The following is a 24,876-nucleotide window of genomic DNA, read 5'->3' on the forward strand; positions in this document are numbered from 1 at the left end:
TATGCCCAATTGGGAGAAATGTCTGAGGACTATATTCAAATTGTGTAAGTGCTTCTTATTAATCTTCCCTGTTATTAGCACATCATCCAGATAAGTTGTGACCTGGGGTAGACCTTGTAAAATGTTCTCCATCATCCACTGAAAATGGTACAAGCTGGTGATACCCAAAATGACAGTCTGGCATACTGGTAAAAATCTTCATAGGTATTAATTGTCGTATGCCCTCATCAAGCTGCAATTGTAGGTATGCATGGCTCATGTCCAGCTTTGTCAAGAACAGCCCCCATCCACTAGCTTTGTGTATAAGTCCTCCACATGAGGGATTGAGTATTTATCCAGCTGTAAAAAGCGGTTGACCATTTGTTTAAACTCCCCACAAAGGCGAACTGATCCACCATAATTGGTGTGACCGATGTTGGCCATTCCATAAACTGGACTGGTGTGATGATTCCTTCCCTTTCCAGCCTCCCGATTTTAGCCTCTGCTCTTGTTCCCAAGGCAAATGGCACTGGCCTTGTAGAATCATGGAATTCCTGATCAACATGCAACATGGCCCTGTCTCCTTTGATGGTACCTAGAATCTCTGAAAACCTCTGAATTTAATTAGGACTTCACTCAGGCATCCATGGAATCATAGAGATGTTCAGCATGGAAACAGGCCCTTCAGTCTAACTCATCCACGCCCACCTATCCTAACTTAATCTAGTCTCATTTGCCAGCATTTGGCCCATATCCCTCGAAACCCTTCCTATTTATATACCCATCCAGATGCCTTTTAAATGTTGTAATTATACCATTTCCTCTGGCAGCTCATTCCCTACACATACCACCGCCTGTGTGAAAACGTTGCCCCTTAATTCCCTTTTAAATCTTTCCCCTCTCACCTTAAACTTATGCCCTTGAGTTTTGGACTTCTCCATCCTGGGGATAAGACCTTGACTATTTACCTCATTAATGCCCCTCATGATTTTATAAACCTCTATAAGGTCACCGCTCAGCCTCTGATGCTCCAGGGACTATTGCTCCAGCCTATACAGCCTGTCCCCAGAGCTCAAACCCCCCATACCTGGCAACATCTATGTAAATCCTTTCTGAATCCTTTCAAGTTTCACAACATCCTTCCTGTAGCAGGGAGATCAGGATTGCACGCAATAGTCCAAACGTTGCCTAACCAACATCCTGCACAGATACAGTATGACCTCCCAACTCCGAAAACTCAATGTATTGACTGATAAAGGCAAGCAAACCAAACGCCTTCTCATTTTCTAATCAAAAAATGTTGAGCCAGTCTGGATGAATCTTTCTCAAGCAATTTTGCTCCATCAAGCTTGGGCCCGAGTCTTTTACAACAATCAGTGGAAAATCAACCAGCTGTTTCTCATGAGACACTGGAATCGAAGTCGTACATTTAATCAGAAAAAGTTTAACAGTATAGGTTCGGTTCTCAGTCCAGCTGAGGTCTCGTGCAAACTTAAGGATTGAAGTCAGGGCGAATTCATCCAGCCTCACATTTTATTATCTTGGATTCTCCGGCATCTGCAGTTCCCATTATCTCTGATACTATTATCTCGAATTCTGTTAAAGACTGGTTTTGCGATCACTTAAATGGCCATGCCTATATCATCCTCCATCAGAACTGAGTGACCATTTAACCAGATATTTATTTTGATAGATTCTGATTTGGACGTTCCTAAGGTATTTAACTGTTCCAAACTAGATGTAGTTGAACTTTCCAGGGTGTGTCCTCCCCTGGATACCAGCTTATGAGTTATCTTACTCAATTTCGGTCTAGTGGGATTTTTTTGCAACCTTGAGTCTGCATACCAGCAGCAAATACAATGGCTTGCTACCCCCGATCCAGAAGGAAGTTTTAACCATTTAGCTGTGAGCTGACCTAGGGTCCCTCTGTTCAGGATATGTCCTGAGTGAGGCTATGCAATTGACAACACTTAAATGGTGTTCCCCAAGCTCAGTTGGACAGGCAGTTAGAATACCCTGTAATTCATATGGTCCATTTGCTGCATTTTCCAATGATAAAGCCAGTTGTAGCACATGTCTGAAGTCCAGTTGGGCTTCAGCTAGTCAGTGCTTTTGCATGGCTACATCATTAATCCCACAAATTAAACTGTCTCTCAACATCTCATTACAGGTTAAACTGAAGTTATGTGGCTCTGTCAGTCATCTCAACCTTGTGAAAAATCCTGATACAGATTCCCCTGGTTCTCAAATTACTGAGTAAAACTGATAGCGTCTCCGAATTAAAGGAGGCTTGGCATCATAATATTCTCTACTAAATCCGTCAAATCTTGAAAGGTTTTCACACCTTGTGCCTCTGAGAAAGTTAAGCCCCTTATAACAGGAAAAGCTGCAGAACCACAAGCTGCCAGTAGAATTACTCGTTGCTTTTCATCTACCCCAATGTCATTTTCCTGGAAAATAAATCACATTCTGTCCATATACCTGGCCCAGTGTGCAACAGCAGGATCAAATAAATTAAGCTTCCTAAATAGCTACATAATGCCAGAAATGTTATATTCACATGTGCAGAGCCCTTGATGCTGCTCCACCTCCCCCAGAGCCAGCTCTCAGAATGAACAGGATGCCTGGCACTCCATAAGACCATAAGACATAGGAGGGGAAGTAAGGCCATTAGGCCCATCAAGTCCACTCCGCCATTTAAATCATGGCTGATGGGCATTTCAACTCCACTTCCCTGCACTCTCCCCGTAGACTTTGATCCCTTCTGAGGTCAAGAATTTGTCGATCTCTGCTTGAAGGCATCCAATACCTTGGCCTCCACTGCGCTCCGTGGCAATGAATTCCACAAGCCCACCGCTCTCTGGCTGAAGAAATGTCGCCTCATTTCAGTTTTAAATTTACCCCCTCTAATTTTAAGGCTGTGCCCACGGGCCCTAGTCTCCCTGCCTACCGGAAACTACTTCCTAGCATCCACCCCTTCTAAACCATACATTATCTTGTAAGTTTCTATTAGATCTCCCCTCAACCTTCTAAACTCTAATGAGTACAATCCCAGGATCCTTAGCCGTTCATCATATGTTAAACCTACCATTCCAGGCATCATCCGTGTGAATCTCCGCTGGACACGCTCCAGGGCTAGTATGTCCTTCCAGAGGTGTAGGGCCCAAAATTGGACAAGGTATTCTAAATGGGGCCTAACTAGAGCCTTATAAAGCCTCAGAAGCACTTTGCTGCTTTTATATTCCAACCCTCTTGAGATAAACGACAACATTACATTCGCTTTCTTAATTACGGACTCCACCTGCAAGTTAACCTTTAGAGAACCCTGGACCAACACTCCCAGATCCCTTTGCACTTCTGATTTGTGAATTTTCTCACCATTTAGAAAATAGTCCATGCCTGTATTCTTTTTTCCATAGTGCAAAACCTCACATTTACTCACGTTGAATTTCATCAGCCATTTCCTGGACCACTCTCCTAAACTGTCTAAATCTTTCTGCAGCTTCCCCACCTCCTCAGTACTACCTGCCTGTCCACCTATCTTTGTATCATTGACAAACTTCGCCAGAATGCCCCCGGTCCCTTCATCCAGATCATTAATATATAAGGTGAACAGCTGTGGCCCCAACACTGAACCCTGCGGGACACCACTCGTTACCGGTTGCCATTCCAAAAAAGAGCCTTTTATCCCAACTCTGTGCCATCTGTCAGACAGCCAATCCTCAATCCAAGCCAGTAGCTCACCTCGAACACTATAAGCCCTCACCTTGCTCAGCAGCCTCCCGTGAGGCAGTGAATCAAAGGCCTTTTGGAAGTCTAGATAGATAACATCTACTGGGTTTCCCTGGTCTAACATACTTGTTACCTCTTCAAAGAATTCTAACAGGTTTGTCAGGCACGACCTCACCTTACTAAATCCATTCTGACTTGTCCTAATCTGATCCTGCACTTCCAGGAATTTAGAAATCTCATCCTTGACAATGGATTCTAGAATTTTACCAACTACCGAGGTTAGGCTAATCGGCCTATAATTTTCCATCTTTTGCCTTGATCCTTTCTTAAACAAGGGGGTTACAACAGCAATTTTCCAATCATCTGGGACTTTCCGAGACTCCAGTGACTTTTGAAAGATCACAACCAAAGCCTCCGCTATTTCCTCAGCCACCTCCCTCAGAACTCTAGGATGTAGCCGATCGGGGCCAGGAGATTTATCAATTTTTAGATCCTTTAGCTTTTCTAGCACTTTCTCTTTTGTAATGATTGCCATAATCAACTCTGTCCCCGGCTCTCCCTAATTGTTGGCATACTACTCATGTCTTCCACTGTGAAGACTGACGCAAAGTACTTATTAAGTTCTTCAGCTATTTCCTTGTCTCCCATCACTAGCCTTCCAGCATCAATTTGGAGCGGCCCAATATCTACTTTTGCCTCTCGTTTGTTTATGTATTGAAAGAAGCTTTTACTATCATTTCTAATATTACTAGCTAGCCTACCTTCATATATGATCTTCTCCTTCCATATTGCTCTCTTTGTTATCCTCTGTCTGTTTTTGTAGCCTTCCCAATCTTCTGATTTCCCAGTACTCTTGGCCACTTTATAGGCTGTCTCTTTTTCTTTGATATATTTCCTGACTTCCTTTGTCAGCCATGGCTGTCTAATCCCACCCCGGATAATCTTTCTTTTCTTTGGGATGAACCTCTGTACTGTGTCCTCAATTACACCCAGAAACTCTTGCCATTGTTGCTCTACTGTCTTCCCCGCTAGGCTCTGCTTCGAGTCGATTTTCATCAATTCCTCTCTCATGCCCCTTTATTTAACTGTAACACCATTACACCCGATTTTGCCTTCTCTCTTTCAAACTGCAGACTGAGCTCTACCATATTATGATCGCTGCCTCCTAAGTGTTCCCTTACTTTACGGTCTTTTATAAAGTCTGGCTCATTACATAGCACTAAGTCCAGAATAGCCTGCTCCCTTGTGGGCTCCATCACAAGCTGTGCCAAAAAGCCATCCTGCAAACATTCCATGAATTCCCTTTCTTTGGATCCACCGGCAACATTATTCACCCAGTCCACCTGCATATTGAAGTCCCCCATGATCACCATGACCTTGCCTTTCTGACATGCCCTATCTATTTCCCGCTGCATCTTGCACCCCTGGTCCTGATCACTGTTAGAAGGTCTGTACATAACTCCCATTATGGTTTTTTTGCCTTTGTGATTCCTCAATTCCACCCACACAGACTCCACATCTTCTGACCCTATGTCATTCAGTGCCGTAGATTTAATTCCATTCTTAACTAACAAGGCAGCCCCACCCCCTCTGCCCACCTCCCTGTCTTTTCGATATGTTGTGAATCCTTGGATGTTTAACGGCCAGTCCTGAGCTCCCTGCAACCATGTCTCTGTGATGCTGACCACATCATAATCATTCAAGAGGATTTGTGCTGTTAATTCATCTACTTTGTTGCGAATACTACGAGCATTTAGATAAAGTGTCTTAATGCTAGCTTTCTTATCATTATTAGAGAGGTTGGAAATCCCAAGATGTCTAAAGCTATCCTTCCTTTTTGCTGGATTCCTAGTCTGCCTCGAGCTTAAATCCACCTGTACACATGCTATCCTGTTGCTTATCTTTCCATTTAACTCCATACTCCCTGTCTCTTTCACTTTCCCTTCCCCCCGACTCAATAGTTTAAAGTCCTACTGAGGACCCTATTTATCCTTTTCACTAGAACACAGGTTCCAGATCGGTTCAGGTGGAGACCGTCCCAACGGCACAGAGCCCCCCGGTTCCAAAAATGATGCCAATGCCCCATGAAATGGAATCCCTCATTCCCACATCAATCCCTTAGCCATGTGTTTACTTCCCTAACTTTCTTTTTCCTATGCCAATTGGCACGTGGCTCAGGCAGTAACCTGGAGATTATGACCCTTGAGGACCTGTACTTCAATTTCTTTCCTAGTGCTTCTTAATCCCTGAACAGGTCCTCTACCCTAGCTTTGCCTATGTTGTTAGTCTCAACATGGACCACAACAACTGGATCCCCACAACAACTGGATTCTCCCCCTCCCGCTCCAATATCCTTTCAACCCGGTCAGAGATGTCCCGCACCCTGACACCGGGCAGGCAACACACCATGCGGGACTCCCGATACGGCTTGCATAGGATACTATCTGTCTCCCTAATTATAGAATCCCCTATAACAACTACATGTCTTTTTGCTCCCCCGTCTTGAATGACCTTCAGCATCATGGTGCCGTGGTCAGCTGGCTCATCCTGTCCACAGTCCTTTTCCTCAACCATACAGGGAGCAAGAATCTCATACCTGTGGCTCAAGGTCAAGGGCTTAGGCTCCTGCACTCCTGAACTCTGAATCCCCCTACCTGCCTCCAGTTCTTATCTGTCAGCCAGGGATCCCTGATTGGGCCAGATTAACAATCAGGGAACCAATATTCTATGAGGTCAACCTAACTGGCCTCAAGATAGGAGACAAAGTAGATTGTGGGAACTTCAGAAGATCATAAACGTAAGTCCTTTATTCAAAAAGAGTGAGAGACAGAAAGTGAGAAACTACAGGTAAAGTTAGCTTAACATCTGTCTAACATATTCAGGAAGAAATTAATTCAAAGGAAACTCTGGTATGAAGGAGACGATTCTTTGAGAATGCCCATCAGCAAGAGGAAGAACGGACAAGCAACTGGAGAAAGGAATGCGAGCGATTGCTCAGTGATTGCCAATGACTGAGTGAATTGTTGGAGCTGCTGGTTAACAAGTGTTGAGTCCTGAGGGGCTTCATCCTAGAGATTTAAAATAAGTTGCCAGTGAGATAACTGATGTATTGTTTTAATTTTCCACACTCTCTTCAGTCAGAGACTATCCCATTAGACAGGAAGATCATGCATGTTACTTCTTCATTTAAAAAGGGTGGGGAGACAGAAAGTGAGGAAGATAGGCCAGTTAGCTTAATACCTGTCATAGGGAAAATGGTGGAAGTTATTAGTGAATATGTTGTAACAGGGCATTAAGACAGGTTCAAGTTAATCAGACAATGTTAATATGCTTTTCTGAAGGGATGTCATGCTTGAGTAATTGATGGAGTTTACTGAGAAGTAATTACCTGGGTCCCTGGCCATTGTTCTTCCCCTGTAGCTGTAACTTTCTCCCTCACATATTGCTGCAATCCCCCTGCCCATTCCAAGTGTCACCACAACCATTTTCTTTCCTAATGCACACCTTCCATGACCTTCACTATGGAAAGTGGCAGCCACCAGTCCTCTGCCAGTGACTTACTGCTGAAGCCTGAACGTAGCAGTGAGCCCCCAAAACATTGCCATCTTCTTCCTGAATGCCCATTCCGTCAATCCCAAATGCTTCACACTTCCACAGGCCCTCACTAAGGTCACTGACATGTATCTCCAACCTTCTGCTCTCCAAAACCACTGTTCCCTCTTCCCCATTATTATCTACTGCCCAAAAACTTTCGGACACACCCCACTGCTTTCTGCAGCTGCAGTGTGTTTGTCACGAATGATGTGGCAATGTGATATAGGTGTGACATTGAAATGGCACACAAAATGAACGTGACCTTATCTGAGGACAGCCAAGCAGCAAGGCCAGCTGTTTGGTTATATGACTGCAACGATTTTTACCCCAAGGCATGGCATGTATGCTACGGGCATGCTAGTAGATGCCATGAATTTATGCTAAGAGAGCAAGCCACCCTTGTAGGGAACCCTTAGTCCAAGCCGTGTCCCTGTGCAGTAACTGTATCTGAGCAGCTGTGCCCATGATGCAAGTTTGGTGAGGTGCCAGAATGGTGAACATCATCCACTGAATGTCAGATGGCAACATCCATGGAGAAATGGTACAATGGAAGGAGATAGTGAGATTCTTCACTTAGTTTTCCAGCCTCTGCCCCAATGTGTGAGGTTTGAACATCCTCGGCATCTTTCCTTCGCACTTTCTTGCAAACTCCAGACGCTTCTCACCCACCCAGGCCCCTCTCAAACAGTTAACCATAAAAATGCGCCAAAGACACAAAATTGGGCATCATTGTAAACAGTATTGACGACAGCATAAAATTACAACAATATGCTGATTGACTAATTGAATAGGCAAAGCTGTGGCAGATGGATTTTAACATAAGCAAGTGTGAGGTTATCCATTTCGGGCCGAGAAAGGATAAATTGAGGTATATTTTAGACTGCACAAATCAAAGTGTTGTGGTGCCCAATGAGACTTGGGTTTCAGATGCATGGGTCTTTAAAATGCCATGCACAGGTGCAGAAAATAGTCAAGAAAGATAATGGAATATTTATCTTCATATCTAAAGGTCTGGGATATGGAGGTGAAGATGTTGTAGTTATACAAAACCCTAGTTAAATCTCATCTTAAGTGCTTTGAGCAGATCTGGGCACCACACTTTCAGAAGGGTTTTTTAGTCCTGGAGGGAGGTCAACACAGGATTACACAAATGATATCTGTACTTAAGGACTTGTTAAGTGGAAAGATTAGACAAATTAAGTCTTTATTCTCTAGAATCTAGAAAGCTAATGGGTGACCTAATTGAGGGATAGACATGGTAGATAAAGACATCCTATTTTCACTGGTAACAAAGTGTGGAGCTGGATGAACACAGCAGGCCAAGCAGCATCTCAGGAGCACAAAAGCTGACGTTTCGGGCCTAGACCCTTATTTATTCCAGTTCCCTCTCCCCATCCCCCTCTCTGATGAAGGGTCTAGGCCCGAAACGTCAGCTTTTGTGCTCCTGAGATGCTGCTTGGCCTGCTGTGTTCATCTAGCCCCACACTTTGATATCTTGGATTCTCCATCATCTGCAGTTCCCATTATCACTGATACTATTTTCACTGGTGGCAGATTGTAAAACTAAGGAGCACAGTCTAAGAATTGGGCCAGGCAATTCAGGAGATATGTTAGAAAGCTCTTCTACACACAAACAGTAGTGGAGGTTTGGAGCTTTCTTCCTCAAATGACAGTTGTTGCCATTCAATTGTTAAATTTAAATCTGAGATAGACAAATTTTTATTAAGCCAGTATATTAAGCGATATGGGCTCAAGGCAGGTGAATGGGGTTAGGCCACAGATCAGTCATGGTATTATTTAATGGCAGAGTAGGCTCGAGGGGCTGAATGGCCCCCTCCTATTTCTAATTTCCTATGTTCCTATGTGAGCCTGCACCAACTCACGTTTACCCCATAGTCCCTGGACCATGAGCTGGTGGTCATACACTGTCAGGTCCTGGAAGCCCCCTCTTACAAGATCCCCTTCCCATCATGCATTACCATATGCCCCTGTTGACCTCTTTCACAGTTGTTATCCCACTTCTCCCCATCTTGCAACAATTAGTTCCAACAAACAAGTTGTTGAATATCCTTCTTGATGCAGCTTCCTACCCTTCGTCCTGTGCTGATTTTGCTTTCCCCTTAATTTCAGTGAGTGGACACAAAGGGACTGGCCCTTGAACATCGTCACTAAAAAGTTACAGACAAGAAGTGACCAGACTCCTGACAGTTGGCTTTACATCTCTTTGACTATATTAGCCCCACCCTAATGGCCTGGCCACTATTGAGCCACGGCGTTGACCCCTGCCCAAGCTCACTCTGACTAAACACCCGCCCATGGCCAAGGCCCTGGACTGGTTTTCAACGTTGTCCTTGGATCACTACGCCGGGACCCCCAGGCTGACAAGTATCTCCACGATCTTCTGTGTGGACATTGAGACACGGCTGTCAGCTAACTGCACATGCCAGGTGCTTGCTATGTAAGTTACTGGCACATGGAGCAGGTGGGAGACTGGGATAGCACACAGTAAAATGTCTGCCCCTAGACTGAGGGATGCTACGCTGAAAGGCAAAGCTCAGTGGTGTAACTGCACGACTAGGCACAGTAGGACAGGCTTCCCAGCAGAGTGACTGCATGACTGGGCACTGTAGGACAAGCTTCCCAGCAGGGTGACTGCTGGCAGGGACGTTGTGAGTACGTAGGTAGGCACAGTGTGAGCAAGCAGCCCTGAGGTGCAGCCTGATCCAGTCTGTGAGCTGGGTGCCTGTCTGTTTTGCTGCAGCCTCACATTGCTAGTTGCCGGTGCACCCTGCCACACAGATTCCTGAGAGTCCTGAAAGTGAAACGAGACATTGCTATGATCGTTGTGAGAGATTGGCAAATGACAGATTCAATGCCTGCCAGTGAGGGCTGTGTGTGACTAGTGACTGTGGACCATGTACTGAGCTATTGTTTGGTCCCAAGCACCATAGAGCTGTGTTTCAGCAGCACTGAGCTGAAGTCACTGGGTAACTGGTCCAAGTTGAGAATTCTCAATGTCTGGCTTGTTTGGCACATTTGATCAGATAAGATGCTGAATATTAATGAAGCCAGCTGTGACGTTAATCAGGGAAGGAAATTTCTGTCATTTTTGAAAACCTAGGACCAGGGGCCATGTTCCGAAAATTAAATTAACTAAATTCTTCATTTAAATCTGAGATTAATAGCATTGAATGATTCAAAGTTACTAAGAGACATTGAGCTGTTTGGAGATCAGCCATGAACATTTTTAATGATAGAACTGGCTTCAGGGACTAAAAGCCCTCTTTCTGATCCAATCTTACTATGTGTGTAATTTAATACTTATTTTAATATTATTTTGGTGGCTTTGCGGAAATAACACTGAGGTGCACCTGGAGGGGACCACCATTGACTAGAAATTATGCTAGACCAGTGATATATGATACTGTGGCTCAGTGGTTAGCACTGCTACATCGCAGCGCCAGGGACACGAGTTCAATTCCAGTATCAGGTGACTGTGTGGAGTTTGCACATTCTCCTCGTGTCTGCATGGGTTTCAACAATCTGCTCCAGTTTCCTTCCACAGCTCGAACATGTGCAGGTTAGGTGGATTGGCCATGGAAATGCAGGAGTAGGGGTGCTAGGGGTCGGCAGAGGGTTCTCTTCAGAGGATTGGTGTAGAATTGATGAGCTGATTGGCCTGTTTCCACACAGTAGGGATTCTATACACAAAACTGTGGCTACAAGAGCAGGTCATTGGGAGCGTATTCTGTGGTAAGTAATGCTTTGACTCCTCAAATCCTGTTAACCATCAACATGTTGTAATTCAGGAGTCCAATGGAAAACTCACCACTTGTATCCAGAAGGACAAGGGCAGCAAATTCATGGAAATATCTCCGCCTCCAAGCCACTCACCATCCTGACTTGGAAAATATATTGCCAGCCCTTCACTGTCGCTGGGCCAAAATCATGGAATTCCTTCCATAACAGCATCGTGGGTCTAACTACAGTGAGCGGTTCAGGGAGGCAGCTCACCACGACCTTCTCAAGGGAACTAGGGATATGCGATAAATGTTGGCCAGCCAGCAATACCCCGTCCCACAAAAAAATTAGCTTAAAAAATCCAAACGGCGGGACCACTGATAGAGCAGACCTCCTTCATTATTGTGGCAGAGTGACGGCTGAGGATTATATTCTGTGGATGTACTGCTTGAACCTATGACCCAGCAAAAGTGCTATCCACTGAGCCTTGCTGACAATGAAGAGGTGCAGCCTGGGGATATGACAATGCTGTGATGAGTGTGTCCTTAATCAGCCATTTTTTTAAAACCAAAGAGATAAATAAATCTGTGTTATCGCTGTCAGCATGTAATTCCTGGCAGAGCTTTGCTCTAAGGCTAACACTACAAACACATTTTTTGTCTGGGAAAGGCATGCTGAGGGAATTCTGATCCTGCAGCAGTGACCCAGCTGCAGAAATGTGCCAGTGAAGTGTACCAGGCCAAACAGCCCCAATCTGATGGGTTTTTGATGCTATCCAGTAATGAGATGACATCAGTCAGTACATCAAAGCTTCAGCACGTACAGATAATCTTGCAAAAGACCCTCAGAATTTCAAGTACCCTCTCAGAATTATGTCTGTATAAAGTGTTGGTGGATTTTCAGGAAAACAGAACTGGATGATAGAAGAGGTACTTGGTGGTTTTCATTTGATATTTAAACCTTTGAGTTTAGTGGTTGTACTTTAAGTGGGGGCTTACATTTGATCACTTCGCAAACTGAAATGATAATTTTACCATACTTTTAAAGAAGGAAGAAAATTAGAAAAAAAATTAGCTGCATAATATACTCATGCTTGTATAATAGAAATGGAAAAGGGCTGTAAAAATTTGGATTGGCTTGGAACCAAGGAAGCAGAAAATTTAATTCACACTTTTCTTTCTATGATTTTCTGGGTGCTGGAAGTTTTTCATACTCTCCCCCTCACTCAAATAAAATTTCCCTTCCTTGCTTTCATTCCCTCTAGACATGACTATTCCAATGAATTCCTGGCCGATCTCCCACAGCCTACTCTCCTTAACCTTGGGGTCATTCACAATTCTGCTGCCCATGTTTTAACTCACAGCAAGCCTCATTCCCATCAGTCCTGTATTTGCTAGCTTCTCATCAAGCAACACATTGATTTTAAAATTCTCAATCTTGTTTTCAAATCCGTTTGTGGTCTTACTGTTCCCTATTTCTGTCATCTCCTCTGGTCCCACAACCATCGGAGCTATCTGCTGTTGTCTAAGCTTGGCCAATTTTAATTTATTCACAGGATGAGGATGTTGCTGGCTGGGTCATCATCAGTTGCCCATGTACTGAAGGAATAGTGATATCTTACCAAGTCAGGATGATATGTGACTTGGAGAGGACTTTGCAGATGATGGCATTATCATATATCCTTGTGGTAGAGGACATGGGTTTGGACTGTATTGTTGAAAGAGTTTTAGTGTCCCACTGCAAATTGTACACCCTGCTACCAATGTGCATCAGTGATGAAGGGAGAAAATTATGATGGTGGTGGACGTAGTGCCAATCAAGTGAGCTGCTCTATCCTGGATAGTGTTGAGCCTCTTGAGTGTTTTTAAAGCTGCATATATCCAGACAAGTGGAGAGTATTTTATTCTTACTCCTGACTTGGGCCTTGCAGATTGTGGACAGGATCTAGGGAGACAGGAAGTGAGTTACTGTCTGCAGTATTCACAGCCTCTGACTTGCTCTTGTAGCTACAGCATTTAAATGGCTAATCCAGTTCAGCTTCTGGTCAATGGTAGCCTCCAGCACGTTGATAATGGGGGATTCCTGAAATGACTATGCCACTGAACAACAACTGCTTCACCATTAGTGGCTGTGCCTAAGACCTAAACTCTGAAATATCCTCCCTACACTTCTCTGCATTGCTACTTCACCTTCCTCCTTTCAGACATATCTTAAAACCTACCTCTTCCGCCAAGCATGTGGTCATCCGGTCAAATATCTCCTCTTACAGCCCAGTGTCATACCTGGTTTGATAATGTTTCTGTGTCGTGGCTTGGAATATTGTTGTTGTTTGCCCATTTCCCCTGGGTTACAACATAATATGTACGGAACCTTTCCTGGCATCTTTGCCACAGACGTTATTAAGTAGCCATTTGGTGAGGGAGGGGCTGTGGAAGTGAGTGGAAGGCATGTTCTTTAACTTCCTCCTTGATTCTTGCTCCCTTCTGGGACAAGTATTTCACCTCCTTCAGGCGACCTACATTAACTTTGAAATGTCTACCAGGATTGTCAGTGTTGTATTCCTGAACAGTGCAACAGCACAGTGGCTCAGCGCAGTAAACATGAAAAGAAAGACTTGCATTTATATAGCACCATTCATAAGCTCAAAGCATTCCAAAGTGCCTTTGAACCAATGAAGTAAATTTGAAGTTTTTGGGGTCACTGTTGGTCTGAAGGGTAAGAAGGCAGCAGATTTGTATCAATTTCCATGACCAGCAATATCATAATGAGTTTGTCATACTTTCTTTCTTCTGATTTTCCCTCATCTTCCAAATCTGCTGACTACATCTACTGGAATATAATTTCCAACAATAAACTTAGCATTAACCTTTCCATTTGTTGCTCAGGGCCTTGAGGAAAAAAAGAAATGAAGCCACCTATTCTTGTCTTGCCTGAGATGAACCAACTTGTGGTGATAGAGTAGTTTAATACGTGCGAATAATCCAGGCTGTGTGAGATCAAATCCCATTGTAACTGCTTGAGAAGTTACATTCACCTTAAAGGAAACATCTAACAACACAAAGCTGGTGTCAGCCAAAGTACCATGAAGTTGTCAGATTTGTGAGAAAACCTGTATCTTTGTCCTTTAGGAAAGAAAACTTGCTGTTCTCCCCTGACCTGGACTTTATCCAACTCTAGTTCCAAGCAAGTTAGGGTTGACTGTTCACAGGCCTGGTGCTGCAACAGTCCAATAAGAACGTACTCCACCACTCTCTTGGGGAGCTACGTACAACCTTACCTATAAAATTCACAACACCAGTGGTACGTTTTTAAAAGCTATTACAATGCACACAATAAAAGTGAACATGGGACCAGACTGTCTGGACTGTCCACTGGCCTAAAACCACTAGGGGAGCTAAGCCATCAGGTTTTGATGCAATTTGTTAAAAGAAACATGAGCTGAGCATAACAAATACAGGAACATTTCTGCAGAAATGTCCGTGTCTTTCTAGAGCATTTTGTGGGGATGTGTGAAATAAACTAACCATCGATCTATTTAGTGGCTGCTGATTGACACCCCATTCACTAGAAATGAGGTTTCTGATCACTACACACAGAGGTCATATTCACTCACAATACAGCAGACTTTCGTTCCTTCTGTGGCTCATATTTACAATGCATAGGATTGATGTACCACAGATAGATGCCACATTTACTATAAATAGAGCTCTTACGCACTATTAATAGAGCTTGCATTCACTATTGTTTGATCTGTCATGCTATAGATAGGCCTCTCAGAGTCTGTAACTAGCACAGGCAAATATTAGAGATAGGATTCTCAGTCACTGTAGATAGGGTTGACACAAACTAAAGATGGGTCTACAAATCAAATCAGTTTTAAAAAGCTTATAGTCACAGGTGACCGTGAAGATATGGAGTATTGTATTGAAGACTGTTTTAGTATATTTAAATTCCACTGTTCACATACGTGTTTTATGTTCTATTATTCTGAACTGGATCAAAATTGGGAAGTTGTTAATTGTTGCATTAAAAGTAACTAAGGTAACAAACTTTATGTGAATGATTTTGGAAACACTCGTTAAAATACAAATGTATATTTGTGGAATAAAGCAATAGCAAATGCATAACCATCTGCAAGCAATCAGCAAGAAATGTAAGTCCATTAAAGCCTTTAATAAGTGTAAGAAAATGGGACTAAAATTATAGTCTTCACAAATAAAAGAGTTGGAAGACTGATCGGAACGGATATAGTGATCTCAAATAAAGAAATGTTGCCATCCATCATTTTATTCACCTCATTGATTGTTCTATTGCAGGATGGATTTGAGGTGCTCTCTTGTTGGTGAAGTGCTCTGTGAAGGTTGTAGGAGTTGTCACTTATGTCACCCTGTTTTTAATCAAGTAATTCAGACTGAACATTGTGTACACAAAAACAGAAGCAGATGCCAGAGTGGCAGTTGATTGAGTTCATTCAATACCAGCAGCTGCTTTATGGAGAAACAGTTTCACAAAGAGCTTGGGACTAGTGGCCAGACAGCATTCCCTTTAACATACAGCTGATAGGAAACTGATAAAAGTACTTTAAAGTACAGAGCAACCTAAAGCTCCCTGTTGTTCCTCCCTGCAGGCCACTCTCCTTTCCACTTCAGTCATTTTTAGATCTCTGTCTAAGATGCCTGAAGTATGAAGGACAGTGGTTTAATTTGATTAAAGCTTTCAGTTGCTGTGCATTCCTGTTTTCCCACAGCGGGCATTGCCACATGCATTCAGGCATCATGACTGAAGGCTCTTGGTACGGCACAACTTCTCTAGGCCTGTCTGGGTTTCTTCTGTAACCTAATTCTTGAGATAAGAATCTCACTTTGGAATGCAGAGCCCGTAAATGGCTTGTTTTGAGTTCAGCCTCTGCTGTTTGTGGTGCCGCTGTTCTTTTAAATCATTGTTAAGAGATTGAAGAAGTGAGTTTACGTGTGAGCTGGCACTGCACGCTGGTCACCTGTTCAACAGGCTGACACCAGTTTTGTGTCTGACAGCGCTTTGTTAAGACTGGCCTTTACAATCTGCAGTGCTGTCACTACCAGTTCCACCTGTTAACATGCTGGTCTACCGCAGCACTTGTAAAAACCAGGGGAAAATGCCAGGTTCGCTGATGTACAGACATATTCTTCAGCCCGCCCTGTATGCTCATTTTTCAAATCAAGCCTCTCTCCCAGAACACTGTGCCTGCATCAGAATGAAGCTGTTCCTCAGTCAACACTGACCTCCACAAACAGGCTTCAGTTTGCTCTACTCTTGCTTTTAACTTGCCATTCATTCCGTTTCCTTTCTTTTGTAAACAAACCTCCTTCCTAGACCTTGAGCTGAAGATAACTGCTAAACTTATAACAAAGCATGAAATCCATGTTTGTTTAGATACAGCAAGAGGTGTGATTAGTCGCTGAAATAGCCAAGAACTGAACCTTACAGCCAAGAGATAACATACAGCGTTCCTACTGACATCAGGAGAATCATAAAGGCTTGGTTCAGTTTCCCTTACTACAGAGTAGGCAAGAAGTTCAGGGAAGCAAAATATCTGATTGAGCCCACAGATCAAGGGAAAAAACAAAGTGTCTGTCATGTCAATATGATAAAGCAACACACTGCTGAAAAGGTGACAAGCAAATAATGGTGTGTCCCATTGCCACTGACCTGGAGGATGAGCGTGGCAGAGGGGAGCAGAGGGGAGGAATTAGACAGACACATGGTTGAGACCTGTATTGAATCCCTACTGTGCGGCTAAAAAATATAAAATTGCTGGCAAGTGTAGACTCTTCGTCACCTAGCTTGATGCAGAGCAGTGAGCAGACGTAACGAGGCTGCTCAAAGAATTTAAAGGCTTTTGCGAAGGCAAGCTAGTTGGCACCATCCTGGCTCTACATGATGTGCATGCAGAAGAAGTGATTCCCACAAAGCAACATTCCAGTGAGGAAAGCTGCCCCGGGATCAGCTGGAGATTAATCCCATGCTGCAGCATATTGGACGGTAGCAGCAATATTTGGAGTTCTGAGGAAGGGTCATTGGACCTGAAATGTTAACTCTGTTTTTTCCTTCACAGATGCTGCCGGACCTGTTAAGCTTTTCCAGCAACTTCTTGTTTTGTTTCCTGGTTTACAGCATCTGCAGTTCTTTCCTTTTTTTATTCTGGAACTCCATAGTGTGCTCGTACTCTCTGACAAAAAATCTAGCATGACTTTGGAGTTACCATATCGGGACTCAGACTCAAAGCATTAACTTGAAATTTTCTCTCTCCACAGACTCTACTAGACCTGCTGAGTTTCTCCAGTGCTCTCGTTTTTTAATACTCACTTGGGCTTGGGAGAAGGATACCCAGTAGGGAAGGGATCCTTTGTAAATGAGCCTTTTGTGAATAACCGAGGAGGAGGGGAGGGGATGAGGGGCTTGGGTCAATAAAAGAAAAGGGCATTCCAGTTCATTTCTCCTCACCTGGGACTTTAACAATTTGGAGAGCCTTGTCTGGAACCGTAATGAGTTGGAGAAACATGCCCAGGTTCTCTTTGTAATAAATTGTGGAAGCTTGCCTGAGGTTTAGTCAGAACAAATTGTGGAAATGCACCCTCTGCTCCATCTCCCCATATATTGTAGACTCGGGGCACTACCAGTGCAATAGAGGGGGAAATGACCTTGTGGTATTATCACTCGACTATTTATCAGCTTAGTGTCAAACAAGACGCCAACAGTGACAAACGCAGCTATATCAACCCTAGGAAGCCTCCTTACGAACATCTGGGGGCCATTGCCAAACTGGGAGATAACAAAATGTGAAGCTGGATGAACACAGCAGGCCAAGCAGCATCTCAGGAGCACAAAAGCTGACATTTTGGGCCTAGACCCTTCATCAGAGAGGGGGATGGGGAGAGGGAACTGGAATAATTAGGGAGAGAGGGGGAGGCGGACCGAAGATGGAGAGAAAACAAGATAGATAGAGAGGAGAGTATAGGTGAGGAGGTAGGGAGGAGATAGATCAGTCCAGGGAAGATGGTCAAGTCAAGGAGGGGGGATGAGGTGGTAGGTAGGAGATGGAGGTGTGGCTTGGGGTGGGAGGAAGGGATGGGTGAGAGGAAGAACAAGTTAGGGAGGCGGGGACAGTCTGGGCTGTCTCACAGACTAGTGAAACAACAGCCTGACGTAGTCATTCTCACAGACTTGTAACTTTCAGACAATGTCTGAGACTCCAATATCGTCATCCCTGGATATGTCCTGACCCACCAGCAGAATGGACCTAACATAGTGATTGGAACAGTGGTATACAGTCGGGTGGGAGTTGCCCTCGGAGTCCTCAACATTGGATCCAGACCTCATGGAGTCTCATGCATCAGGTCAAAAATTGGCAAATAAACAATTTCCTGAATACCATGTAATGTCCGCCCTCAGCTGTTGATTCAGATCTCCTCCATCTTGATTGTCACATGGAGGAAGCAGTGAATGTAGCAATAGTGAAGAGTATATTCTGATGGTGAGGGGTGGGAGGTTTGCACGTGGTTTCAGTGTCTACCAGCAAGAGTGGCTCGTATTCCAACAAAATCTCCTCATGATCTGGAATATCCCCCACTCTACCGTTACTATCAACCCAGGGGATCAAGATAATAAAATGTGAGGCTGGATGAACACAGCAGGCCAAGCAGCATCTCAGGAGCACAAAAGCTGACGTTTCAGGCCTAGACCCTTCATCAGAGAGGGGGATGGGGAGAGGAAACTGGAATAAATAGGGAGAGAGAGGGAGGCGGACCGAAGATGGAGAGTAAAGAAGATAGGTGGAGAGAGTGTAGGTGGGGAGGTAGGGACGGGATAGGTCAGTCCAGGGAAGACGGACAGGTCAAGGAGGTGGGATGAGGTTAGTAGGTAGCTGGGGGTGCGTCTTGGGGTGGGAGGAAGGGATGGGTGAGAGGAAGAACCGGTTAGGGAGGCAGAGACAGGTTGGACTGGTTTTGGGATGCAGTGGGTGGGGGGGAAGAGCTGGGCTGGTTGTGTGGTGCAGTGGGGGGAGGGGACAAACTGGGCTGGTTTAGGGATGCAGTAGGGGAAGGGGAGATTTTGAAACTGGTGAAGTCCACATTGATACCATATGGCTGAAGAGTTCCCAGGCGGAATATGAGTTGCTGTTCCTGCAACCTTCGGGTGGCATCATTGTGGCACTGCAGGAGGCCCATGATGGACATGACATCTAGAGAATGGGAGGGGGAGTGGAAATGGTTTGCGACTGGGAGGTGCAGTTGTTTGTTGCGAACTGAGCGGAGGTGTTCTGCAAAGCGGTCCCCAAGCCTCCGCTTGGTTTCCCCAATGTAGAGGAAGCCGCACCGGGTACAGTGGATGCAGTATACCACATTGGCAGATGTGCAGGTGAACCTCTGCTTAATGTGGAATGTCATCTTGGGGCCTGGGATGGGGGTGAGGGAGGAGGTGTGGGGACGAGTGTAGCATCTCCTGCGGTTGCAGGGGAAGGTGCCGGGTGTGGTGGGGTTGGAGGGCAGTGTGGAGCGAACAAGGGAGTCACGGAGAGAGTGGTCTCTCTGGAAAGCAGACAGGGGTGGGGATGGAAAAATGTCTTGGGTGGTGGGGTCGGATTGTAGATGGTGGAAGTGTCGGAGGACAACGCGTTGTATCCGGAGGTTGGTGGGGTGGTGTGTGAGAATGAGGGGGATCCTCTTTGGGCGGTTGTGGCGGGGGCGGGGTGTGAGGGATGTGTTGCGGGAAATACGGGAGACGCGGTCAAGGGCGTTCTCGATCACTGTGGGGGGAAAGTTGCCGTCCTTAAAGAACTTGGACATCTGGGATGTGCGGGAGTGGAATGTCTTATCGTGGGAGCAGAGGTGGCGGAGGCGGAGGAATTGGGAATAGGGGATGGAATTTTTGCAGGAGGGTGGGTGGGAGGAGGTGCATTCTAGGTAGCTGTGGGAGTCGGTGGGCTTGAAATGGACATCAGTTACAAGCTGGTTGCCTGAGATGGAGACTGAGAGGTCCAGGAAGGTGAGGGATGTGCTGCAGATGGCCCAGGTGAACTGAAGGTTGGGGTGGAAGGTGTTGGTGAAGTGGATGAACTGTTCGAGCTCCTCTGGGGAGCAAGAGGCGGCGCCGATACAGTCATCAATGTACCGGAGGAAGAGGTGGGGTTTGGGGCCTGTGTAGGTGCGGAAGAGGGACTGTTCCACGTAACCTACAAAGAGGCAGGCATAGCTGGGGCCCATGCGGGTGCCCATGGCCAGCCCCTTAGTCTGTAGGAAGTGGGAGGAGTCAAAAGAGAAGTTGTTGAGTGTGAGGACGAGTTCAGCTAGGCGGATGAGAGTGTCGGTGGAGGGGGACTGGTCGGGCCTGCGGGACAGGAAAAAGCGGAGGCCCTTGAGGCCATCTCCATGCGGAATGCAGGTGTACAGGGACTGGACGTCCATGGTGAATAAGAGGTGTTGGGGGCCAGGGAATTGGAAGTCCTGGAGGAGGTGGAGGGCGTGGGTGGTGTCACGGACGTAGGTGGGGAGTTCCTGGACCAAAGGGGAGAAAATGGAGTCCAGATAGGTTGAGATGAGTTCGGTGGGGCAGGAGCAGGCTGAGACGATGTGTCGACCAGGTCAGGCAGGTTTGTGGATTTTGGGAAGGAGATAGAAACGGGCCGTGCGGGGTTGGGGAACAATGAGGTTGGAGGCTGTGGGTGGGAGGTCCCCTGTGGTGATGAGGTCGTGAATGGTGTTGGAGATCCCAGGGGATCAAACCTGGTTTAATAAAGAGCACAGGAGGGCTTGCCAGGAGCAGCAGCAGCAACCATACCTAAAGAGGAGGTGTCAATCTGGTGAAGCTAAACACCTCACTCTCCGTGTCCTTCCAAACACCTCACTCTCTGTACCCTTCCAAACACCTCACTCTCCGTGTCCTTCCAAACACCTCACTCTCCGTGTCCTTCCAAACACCTCACCCTCCTTGTCCTTCATGCTCACTTTACCTACTTTGTCCAGGTCAAGCTGTTTGCAGCTTTTGAAATGTCTGAACACACTATTCTCCTCTAACTTCGATCTGTTGTCCAGCTGATTGGGGTTTGGGTTGCACTCACCTAGCTCCATTCTTGGCTATTTAATTGTTGAGAATGATTGAAATGACTCCTTTTCCTGGTCCAGCAGTGTGGGTTCAAGGATCTATCCTTGCCCCGTTCTAATTCTTGTCTACATGCTGTCCCTTAGCAATATCATGTGAAAACATTTTCCACATCTACAATGTTAACACCCAGCTCTACCTCTCTACCACCTCTCTCAATGTCTCCAGTATCTTTAAACTGTCAAACATCCTTTACCTGACATATAGTTTTGCATGAGCAGAAATATCCTTCAATTATAGACAACACATTTTGGAGCTGAAGGAACACAGCAGGCCACGCAGCATCAGAGGAGCAGGAAAGTTGACCCTTCTTCAGATTCCGCTGATGCTGCCTGGCCTGCTGTGTTCCTTCAGCTCCACACTGTGTTATCTCTGACTCCAGCATCTGCAGTTCTTACTTTCTCTTCTACAATTATATATTGGAAAATGCAAAGCTGTTGTGTTTAGAACCCATCAAAAACTTATTTCTCTCGCTGTCATCTCCATGCCAAAGATTGAAGGCTGATCCAGGTTGTTCACAGTTTTGGTGCCACGTTTGACACCAAGATAAGTTTCTGACCGCATCACTGAGACTCCTGACACATGTAACATGATTTTACTCTGCCTCTCCCTCTGCTAATGTGCTGCTGAAATCCTTACCCATGTCTTTGTTACTTCCAGATTTGACTATATCAAAACGGTCCTGGCTCAACAATTTACTTTGGTAAAAGGATGGAGAACCCATTGGACACAAATTCAACACAAAAGGCAAATGAATTAAAAGTTGAAAAGCACAGTTTTAAGTTGTGGATGGTTAGGATCTACAGTGCACTGCCTATCAGTTTGGCAAATTTCAGTTCAACCAATTGAAGGCATAAGGGGAAAAGATGCTGAAATCGATCTGAGTTGCTCTTCCAGAGAGCTGGCATGAACACAACAGGCCAACTGACTTCTTTTTATGCTATAACCATTGAGTGATTCTATGATTCTTGACATAGATTATTCCATCCTCCATAATCTTTAGACCATTCAAACAGACCCATGTCCTAATTCATATCAAATTCTGCTCACTCATTATCCCTGTGCTCAATGACCAATGTTGGCTCCTTATTAAACATTATATCAATTGTAAACTTTTTATTCGTATTTTGAAATCTCTCTGTCATTTTTCCCCTCCTTAATGTCACCCATCTCTATAATCCTGCAATGTAGTAACATGTTGCAACTGCTTCTTGTTAATACTCAATGATGTTTTCTCCACTACCTGTGAATGTATCTTCTGTTGTCAACGATCTAAGTTCTGAAATACCTTCTCTAAACCTCTCCACAATTTTTTTCCCTTTAAGACACTCTTTCAAATCTACCACTTAGACCAAGTGATAGGGCATCTGTTCAACTACCTCCTTGACTTGCTAAATGCAAAATTTTGTTCTAAAAACTCTGTAAGGCTCAATTAACCATACTTCCACATTTTAAGTGCTACCTAATTCCATGTTGTTATCGATGTGTTGCATGTTTCTTATCCCAACTCCAGTGGAGAATTTGGAAAGTTGGGAGGCCAGTTTCCTATTCATGAATGTGATTAAGAGTAGGCCCCACCTTTCAAAATAGTTACCACAATGTACCATCTGCAACAAGAGCTGGGTAACATTCAGATTTGGTTTGAAATTGACAAGCAACATTTAACTCATGCAAATCCAACAAGAAGGAATCTAACTCTTATGTTCAATGGCATTGCCTTGTAAAATTCCCAATAGAAAAATGCTTGGGTGGTGGTGGGGGGAGGTTTACTGTTGACTAGAGGCAAAACTGGACCAGCCAAATAATACTGTGGCCCAGAGAATAGGTCAGATGTTTGAACCTACAGTGAGTAGCTCACTGCCTGATTCTCCAAAAAACATATAAACCACCTACAGTAACAGATCACAACTAAAGACTGTGTCGGAATACTCTCTACTTGCCTCTATGTGTGCAGATCCAACAACATACAAAAACCTTAAAGCCATCCAGGGCAAAGTAGACTGCCTGATCAGCAGCCCATTCATTAAGTTAGAAGTTCAGTCGCTCCACCATCAAACCACAGTGGCAGCAGCGTGCTCTGTATGCTGACATGTGCTGCAGCAACTCAACAAGGGCTCCTTTGTTAGCCCTTTCTAAACTATGACCTCCATGACCTGGAAGAACAAGGGCGGATTTGTGGGAATTCCACCACCTACGAATTCTCCTCCAAGTCACACAACATACTGAATTGAATCCAAATCACCGTTCCTTCTCTATTGCTGGGTTAAAATGGAATTTCTTTCCTATCAACATTATGGATGTTGTAATGATGTAAAGTGTGTGATTTACATATAATTTAATATAACTAATTCTTCATGCTGAATAAGAAACATGTAGGCTTTCTGTGTGTCCAAAGGGACTTAATGATTAACTTGTAAGTATTTCTTTAGCCATGTTCTGTGCAGGAAAGACATTTATTAGAACAATGGGCTTTTGTTTATTTTGGAAGTGTTTACAAGTGAACAAAGTAAACAGTCAGTCCCTTGTTATCTGCTGATGTGCTGCTTGCAGATCCATGTGCCCTCAAGGGTGAATCCAAACTATGTCTTATTGTTTTCCCATTATCCAATCTGCCTCAGTAAACATCACACAGTCCTTTGTGCCACATAGGGTATCTGTACTTTTAAAGCATCCACTGGAAGTCAATGCCTATCTCCCTGTGGATACCCAGAACTGAGATTGTCAGGTAGTCTGAGATAATGGGAACTGCAGATGCTGGAGAATCCAAGGTAACAAGGTGTGGAGCTGGATGAACATAGCAAGCCAAGCAGCATCTCAGTCAAACTGACTTCCCATATTAAGCAGATGTTCACCTGCATATCTGCCAATGTGGTATACTGTATCCACTGTACCCGGTGTGGCTTCCTCTACATTGGGGAAACCAAGCGGAGGCTTGGGGACCGCTTTGCAAAACACCTCTGCTTAGTTCGCAATAAACAACTGCACCTCCCAGTCGTGAACCATTTTAACTCCCCCCTCCCATTCCTTAGACGACATATCCATCCTGGGCCTCCTGCAGTGCCACAATGATGCCACCCGAAGGTTGCAGAAACAGCAACTCATATTCCACTTAGGAACCCTGCAGCCCAATGGTATCAATGTGGACTTCACAAGCTTCAAAATCTCCCCTTCCCCCACTGCATCCCAAAACCAGCCCAGCTTGTCCCCGCCTCCCTAACCTGCTCTTCCTCTCACCTATCCCCTCCTCCCACCTCAAGCCGCACCTCCATTTCCCACCTACTAACCTCATCCCGCCTCCTTGACCTGTCCATCCTCCCTGGATTGACCTATCCCCTCCGTACCTCCCCACCTATACTCTCCTCTCCACCTATCTTCTTTTCTCTCCATCTTTGGTCCGCCTCCCCCTCTCTCCCTATTTATTCCAGTTCCCTCTCCCCATTCCCCTCTCTGATGAAGAGTCTAGGCCCGAAACGTCATCTTTTGTGGGTCTGAGATGCCGCTTGGCCTGCTGTGTTCATCCAGCCCCACACTTTGTTATCTTGTCAGGTAGTCTGTTGTTCCCATGGGCAGATGCAGACAGGAAATTTGAAATGTTGAAAAGGCAGATGTTCCCTGGATGAGCCAAAGTGGTGCCCGAGTCCCAGTTCTGGAAATCTGTCCCTAAACCTGGCACCTTGCTGGGGTGTGGTAGCG

General features: G+C 45.0%; 1 long non-coding RNA gene across 1 annotated transcript in view; it reads left to right on the top strand.

Annotated features, from left to right (window-relative positions):
- Positions 1–22,196, top strand: part of LOC132206927 (uncharacterized) — a 95,825-nt gene extending 73,629 nt beyond the window's left edge. Inside the window, exon 3 of the long non-coding RNA XR_009443220.1 lies at positions 21,844–22,196. This is a non-coding gene — a long non-coding RNA (uncharacterized LOC132206927). The remainder of the gene's footprint in view (positions 1–21,843) is intronic.
- Positions 22,197–24,876: the final 2,680 nt, after the last annotated feature.

The sequence above is a fragment of the Stegostoma tigrinum genome, chromosome 2 (genome assembly GCF_030684315.1).
Source record: "Stegostoma tigrinum isolate sSteTig4 chromosome 2, sSteTig4.hap1, whole genome shotgun sequence".
Classification (NCBI taxonomy): domain Eukaryota; kingdom Metazoa; phylum Chordata; class Chondrichthyes; order Orectolobiformes; family Stegostomatidae; genus Stegostoma; species Stegostoma tigrinum.